The sequence below is a fragment of the Echinops telfairi genome, unplaced genomic scaffold, assembly GCF_000313985.2.
Source record: "Echinops telfairi isolate 266 unplaced genomic scaffold, ASM31398v2 ScPeMD7_28;HRSCAF=97, whole genome shotgun sequence".
Lineage (NCBI taxonomy): Eukaryota > Metazoa > Chordata > Mammalia > Afrosoricida > Tenrecidae > Echinops > Echinops telfairi.
The window spans coordinates 1,149,523-1,156,916 of NW_022103925.1; the positions used below are offsets into that span (position 1 = coordinate 1,149,523).

The window sequence follows — 7,394 nt, forward strand, 5'->3', positions numbered from 1 at the left end:
AGAAAAGTTACAAAGCTGAGACACTTTGTTCACATGGATGATGCAGATTTCAGAGCTGAGCTGCTGCCACAGCCAAATGGGCTGGCTGGTTACATCCTGCTGTTGCTACTTTCTGAGAGTTGATTGACAAAGCCTTCCGCCAGGGACTGATTTTTCTGCAATCAGCCTCTTTGAGCGTCACAAGCTGAATCTCCTGGTTACTCATTGACAAAGAGCTAGCCTAATGGGCCCCACATGGCTGAGAAGACAGGCTCAGGCCCAGGCAGTGTTTCCTTCTGCTGTGCGGGGTTTCCTTCTGCTTTGCGGGGTCACTGTGGGGCGGGCCGACTGGGTGGCACAATAAAAGGAGCCCTGGTGGGGTGCTGGGTGCTACCACATGCTGAGGCGCTAACCACAAGGGCAGTGGTGCAAACCCATGAGTTCTCCTCTGTGAAGAGCGACAGCCTTGGAGAGGCTGCCCCTCGGAGGGTGAGTTTGCAGTGGAAAACAGCAATGAGTGCAGCCCTGACTTGGGAGTCAACCAGCCCCCGACACTTAATCTCTCTGGCTTCCAAAGTTTGGAGCGTTCACGGGCTCCATCGACATGTTTTCAGTTCCAATCCCATTTCTTCATCTCTGGGAGACGTTGCTGAGCAAGACGTGCCTTTGGACCGAGCTGGGCAGGTTTTCTCGATGGGCTGCGTTTTCACCGACAGCCTCACTCGGAAACCTGACTGCCGACCTTGTTTCCCAAGCAGTTACACCTCCACAGAAAAGACAGCATTGGCTCTGCAGGGAAACCAGACTTTCTGGCTCCGAGTGCAGTCGGGTCCGATGGCACTTTTAGTTTAGGCCTGGGGGGTCACCGTGTTTGGCTGTGGCAGCGCCTCAGCCCTGACATCCACACGAGACAGCGGGCACAGCCGTGCCCTAGGCTCAGCGCATCGAGGTTACTGGTTCACGCTATCGTCGGTGCTCATCTGTGCTGCGTGGGGTGAGGGTGGGCGTGGGGGTGGTGGTGATGTAGGGTGCCCATGAGGTGGCCTGGTGCACAATAGAAGGAAACACCATCAACACCACCCTCGCCATGGGTCCTGTGCAGGTGCCAAGGGTGCTGCCACGGTGTCCACCCACCTCCTTGAGGGCCTGCCTCTCCTCTGCCCCCCCACTTGATGCAGCATGATGTCCTGCTCCAGGGCCTGGCCTCTTCTGACAATGTGTCCAAAGTATGGGACACCAAGGCTCACCGCCCTTGCTGCTCAGGAGCACTCTGGCTGTCCTTACTCCGGGACAGACTTGTTTCTCCCCTTGGCGATCCACGGGACTTTCCATATTCACCCCGCACCAGTGTCCACAGGCACCTCTCTCTCTTCAGCTTCCTCACCCAGCGCCAAACTCTCCCAGGCCTGTGAGGAGGCTGAAAATGCCCTGGCTTGGGTCAGGGGTTCCTTAGTCTTCAGTGACCTTGCTGCTCATCAGATTGGCCCAACACAGGGCGCCGTTGGATCTCTTGGCTGCTGTTTCTGTGAATGCCGACCGTGGACCCAGGTGGGATGAAGCCCTCAGCAGCTTCTTCCATTTCATGGGCTCCTTGGACTATTCGCTGGCCTCATGTGGGACGTCATGTGTGGTTGTTACATCATCAGTTGTCAATATGAGAGGATTCAGAGCGAAGGGATGGAGTCGAGCCTGTCAATCAGGTCGCAGCTTGATGACCTCATTTGGAGATGCTAAGGAGATAAATAGCTCACTGGAGGTGGGGCATATGCACACTCCCTGAGAGACACTGCAGTTGACAAGAAACATGGAGAGAGACTGATGGAGCCAGAGCCCAGGAGCTGAGGAGCCACATGGAGACCCATGCCAGCCAACGCTGAGATGCTTGCACCGCCACTGGATCCAGAAGACATTCTACCCACTGGCCTGCAATCTTCCTGCATTTGGCATCATTGCATGTGTTTTGTGAGTCTGAAGAGGACTTTATAGACTGCTAACAGACATAGGGGCTAATATTGGACTTAAGGACTTGACCTGAACTGGGCTGGGACCTTTTCTCAATATTCAATGGCTCTTGTATATAAACCTCTTTCTTATACACATGAGTGTCTATGAATTTGTTTCTCTAGTCCACCCAGACCAACACAGCGAGCAAGACCTCCACCACCAAACCGTGGAGAATTCGGGTCCAGCTGCAAGTTTCTGCGTACCGGGAAGTATTGATCTAAGTTTTCATGCTGACACCACTATACTGTACACTCAGACAAACATCAGACTTCCTGGCCAGCTCTAGTGTGAACTGCACTGGGCTGTTGGGACTTATGTATAAAGTCAATGGTCCAAAGACTGTCTTTGGACTGGAACCCAGTGCCCATCTGAGGTGCCCGTAGAAGATCACGGAGCCACAGCCAGCTCGAAGGCACGGCAGTCCAGCCACTGGCCAGAGAGCAAGCCGCAGCTTCCTGAAGACCAAAGGGTTTCCTGTCGGGCCAAACTGGCCCGGCCTTGGTGCCGTTTTGCCACAGCACCTCACAACCAAACTCGCAGCCTTCGGAGCCCATGCTGGCTCCCAACGCCCCTGCAGGACAGGATGGGCAGAACTGCCCCTGGGGGCTTCCCAGATGGCCACTCTTTCTTTTTCTTCTTCTTCTTTAGTTTGGATTTAATACATGGTTCATTGCACAGTTCAATCATGTCAGGTACAATTGTACGATTGCTACCACAATCAGTTTCCAAACCCTCTTTTTCTACATGGATCCTTGACGTTATCTCCCTTTTACCACCGCTGTGCCCCTGCCCCTGCGCCCCATTCTGTCCGCTGTGCCTAGAGGTGCATCCGTCCTGGGTTTCATACGCAGAGACAGGAGCATGTGACAGCTTCCGAAGAGGTCCTGAGATGCCCTAGTAATAGAACAAACAACAATGAAGGGAGCAATACAAAACCCAAGTAGAGAACGTTTTGGAAGCCAAATGAGACCCAGCCTGATCCTGGGGGTGGGGTGTGTGTGTGTATTGACAGTGTGAACTGTTCAGGTCAGGTTGATGCCTTTGATCTTCTATACATACTGCTTTCTGCAATGCACCCTGTTAGGGACCACTTTCCTCCCCTCCCACGACGACTAGCCCTATGTATGGGAGTAGAAAGGCCTGTCTGGCTGGAGGTTTTGAACTGGTGACCTTGCGGTTAGCAGCCCAGTATGTAGGCTCCCAAAGCCCTGGGCGAGCAGGGGATGTGCACAGGCCTGAGCCTCCCCCCAGGAGGAAAATGCCCACTGGTTGACATTGATGGGCTCACACGCTGGCACACGGCAGTGGCAAACAAGTCCCTGCCAATGAGTGCAAGCCAGCCCACAGCCACCCCATAGGACAGGGTGGAACTGCCCCCGTGGGTTTCCGAGTCTGTCACTCTTTATGGGAACTGAGAGCCCCATCTTTGCCCATGAGGAGTGGCTGGCGGCTTGGAGCTCCACACCTCAATGCCCAATGTGTCTGCACGCACCAGTGTGTGATTTTGCTAAAGCTTGCGCCTGGGGTATTCTGAGGCCCAGCCTGAGTGTGTGATCTCCTGGGAGCTGCAGCTGAGGGCATGTAGGAGCAGGGACCCCTTTCCTGCCTCTCCCTGGGTCGATGTGTGGCATCCCCCAAGGCCCCTGTCTGCATAACTACCCCCCCAGCCCCCTCTCCCACCACTGTGTTGGCAGGGAGGGAGGGGGTGTTAGGTTGGGTTGGCTAGAGAAATCCAGAGACACCCATATATGTGTGAGAAAGAGTTTTATATCAAGAAGTAATTACAACATCGAGAAAAATAGCCCAGCCCAGCCCAGCCTAACTCAAGTCCATAAGTCTGATACTAGTCCATCAGTCTGATACTAGTCCATCAGTCCCTCCTCAGACTCCCGCAGCCACATGCAGTGATGCAGAGTGCAGGAAGATCACCAGTCTTGAGCGTTTTCTCAGCCCCCAGTGCCTGTCAGCATCCACATGAGCTGCACCTGGTGACAGTGCCAGGTGTCCCAAGGGCAGCAGGGCGAGGGCGGCTGACATGGGCTTGGCATCTCCATGGGTATGCTACCACTGATGTGTGTCCCCTCTGTCCCACAGGCACACCGTGTCAGGCTCACCACTGACCATTTCCTGCTCTTGGCCGTCACGGGTGGTGGCCACCTTTGGACAACGTGTTCAAACCAAGTGTTCCTCCCACACTGGCTGGCTGTCCTCCTCCCATGGGTCAGAGGACGTCGCTGAGTGACCAGCTCAGGTCCCCCGGCACCAGAGGCAGGCCGCTCTCAGCCATGGCTCACTCTCCCTTAGCCTGCGGGTGAAAGGTCCGAACCGGGGTCTCAGCTACAATGGGGCCCTCCTTGTAGGCAGCCCAAGAGGCTGCTGGGTTCCTCGCTTGTGTGAGACCCCCACTTGGCATCCGTGCCGCCCTCCCAACATGCAACTCAGAAGGGATCCGGGGCAGGGTCTGTCCCACCTGGGTCTGACAGTGAGGGAAACCTCTCTCCACCTGCGGCAGTGATGGGCTGAGCAACCACCAAACATGGCCTGTGATGGGCTTCTGTCCTCCTCCTGGTGTGGGGCAGCTCGGCCTCTGTGCCGGTGGTGTAGGCCTCTCGGTTTGTGTCTTCATTCAGTTTCAGGTTGGTAGAAAAGTCTCCAAGGGACATTTCCCAGTGCAGACAGAGTCTGACACACAAATGGGGCAGGGTTAGATAGAACTCGGCCCTCAGCACTGAGCGCAGGCCACAAGGGAGGCTTTAGGGCCACGCCTCAGCAGTGATGCCCTGCCCCTGGTGGTATGGGGGCAGAGAGGGCACAATGCAGTGCTTGGACACTGGTCAGAGGCTGGTGGTTCAAACTCACAGTGAAGACCTGGCAGCATCCCCTGAAAGATCCTGGTGTGAAGACCCCGCATCCCAGGGCAGCTGAGAATAGTGCCAGCCAGGAAGCCATGCCGGGTCTCACAGGAGAGGCGCAGGCCTGCGCCAGGGCTGGTGTCCCCCTGGCTAAGGTGACTGGCAGAAGTGGGAGGGGCCGCGGGGCGCGCAGAGCCACAGGCATTCAGGGCAAAACGTCCCCGCCCTCACTGAGTGGGGCACGGCTGTGCTGTGTACACTCAGATGCACGGCCACCCTGAAGGGCGGAGTCACACCCCGCGCGGGGTGGGGTGGGGGTGGGGGGCTTCCACACCACATGTCCTCACAGAAGCGCTGGCCGTCTTCCTCCCTCGGGGCAGCTGGGGTGGCTTCGGAGCTGACCCTCGGGCGAGCAGACCCGCGCTTGACACATTGGGCCATGTTCTAGGGAGAGAGACGCGAATGCAAATGTCATTGATACAGACCCGCCTGCTCCGTCCTCGGCGGGGTTGGGTGGGGGGTACAGACAGTTGTCAGGACGCTGCAGAACAGCAGGGCACAGCTGTGTGTGTGTCCATTGTTGGCAGGCCCGGTCCACTCATACAGCAGCAGGGGCAGCCGCCTCATGCCAGGTCTGAGCCGCTGTGGCAACCACGGCTTCCTTCCATCTCCTCGCGCTCACAGCCTCTCCGCTCTACCCGCGCGATGTCCTTCTCCAAGGACCAGTCTCTCCTGACAACTTGTCCAGAGTAGGTGAGTCTGAGTCCCGCCCCACCGGCCTCTCAGGAGCATCCGGCTGTGCCTCTTCAGGACGAACTGGTTTCTTACTCTGAGCAGATGCTGCGGCTCACAGGTGGGGTGAGGGAACTGACCAGAGGACGTCATTGGGTGACTGCTGGAGGACCAGCCCGCTTCCCTGGCCGCCTCAGAAAGCCCCGCTGGCGGCTATTGATGTCAGAGTGTACTCGTGTGTACCCAGAATCAGGACGTTGTGATTAACCTCGCTATTCTTTGATATGGTTCCCTTTTATGTTTCAATTAATCCACTAATTTTGCTTTCTCTTCTGTCATGCGCTTGCTTGAGCCGCTAACAAATGAGCCAAGTAATTTTGTGGGTTTGTCTGTATAAACTCTCTGGTCATCTCACTTGGGGCTGCAGTTTAGGGAAACCCCTTTAGTTTCCTTGCAGTCCAGCTAGATGAATAAAGGACTCTTAAAATTTCCAGACATTATAGTGCCTGTCATTTATTTGAACCCACAACAGTGGGTGCAGTGCGACGCGTACACGGCATCTGTGGGTTTTGGGGGGGCAGTGGGGCGGTGGTGGTTCCAGTGTGCACCAGCTGTGTCCATTTATTCAGAGAGCCACTTCTTCTGAAGTCCAGGCAGCCTGGCTTCCTCTAGGGCAGTGATACTCAACCTTCCTAATGCCACAACCCTTTTATACAGTTCCTCATGTGGTGGTGACCCCCGACCATAACATTATTTTCGTTGCTACTTCATCACTGTCATTTTGCTGCTGTTATGAATTGTCATGTAAATATCTGATAGGCAGGATGTATTTTCATTGTTACAAATTGAACATAATTAAAGCATAGTTGATAAATCACAAGAACAGTATGTATTTATATACTTTTGTCTTGAAGCACGGTGTAGCATGGGTAACAGTCTTCACGCTGGGTACTCGTATGTGGGCGTATCTGCATGTGGGCAGACCCGCCTGGAGATGGATAGAGGAGCGGTGTCTCGGTTCCTAAGACCATGGAACCATTTCCAAACACATTGGAAATATGTGTTTTCCAATGGTCTTAGGCGACCCTTGTGATAGGATTGTTCTACCCCCAAGGGGTCTCGACCCATAGGTTGAGAACTGCTGCTCTATGGAACCCTGCTGCCGACCCGGCCCTGGAAGGAACCACACCCACCCACCACCACTACTGAAGCTTTGACCTCTGACCCAGTCGTGGGTTTTTTCTGTGCCTGGCTCCCCACTGGCCTGAGGTCAGGGCCCTGCCCACAGCCCGGGCCTGGAAAGATTGGTGGGGAGTGGCACTCTCTGGGCTGCTCGGACATCAACTACTGGGTCTAAGACCACCTGAGCTGCTGGGCTCACAGCATCCCTGTCGGACCCAGTCCCACTGATGGGCATCGATGCACTCCACCCCAATAGACCCTGCTATGGGCTGGCCCTCCTTTCTGATGCTGAGACGTGCTGACGGGTCAGCCCCTGGCCCATGGCGGTCACCGAGCCATCTCGATGACGGTTTGTGGGCCAGGCTGCTGTGACCAGGGGGTTTCACCAGCTCATCCTCTGAAGCAGTCTGCCAGGGCTTTCTTGCTAGTATGCCTAGTCGGGAAGTTTTGCTGCACCGTTTTCAGCATGATCAGCCTCCGTGGATGGAGGTGCTTGGGCATCACTGGTGTCCCTACACTGCCACTGTGACACTCCATCTTGTTGAGGCTCTTCGTTTTCACGGTGAGGCAGAAGGGCTAAAGAAACAGCATTTTTGTCAGCTGCTAAGTAACTTGCCCGTTCGTCCCTCCCATCTCAGAAAGTTG

The 7,394-nt window shown here is 55.5% G+C and overlaps 1 long non-coding RNA gene across 1 annotated transcript; it reads left to right on the top strand.

Annotated features, from left to right (window-relative positions):
* The first annotated feature begins 3,839 nt into the window (after positions 1 to 3,839).
* LOC123521617 lies at positions 3,840 to 6,062 on the top strand. Its single transcript, XR_006680015.1, has 2 exons — positions 3,840 to 4,301; positions 5,423 to 6,062. It is a non-coding gene; the product is annotated as an uncharacterized LOC123521617 (long non-coding RNA).
* The last annotated feature ends 1,332 nt before the right edge of the window (positions 6,063 to 7,394 follow it).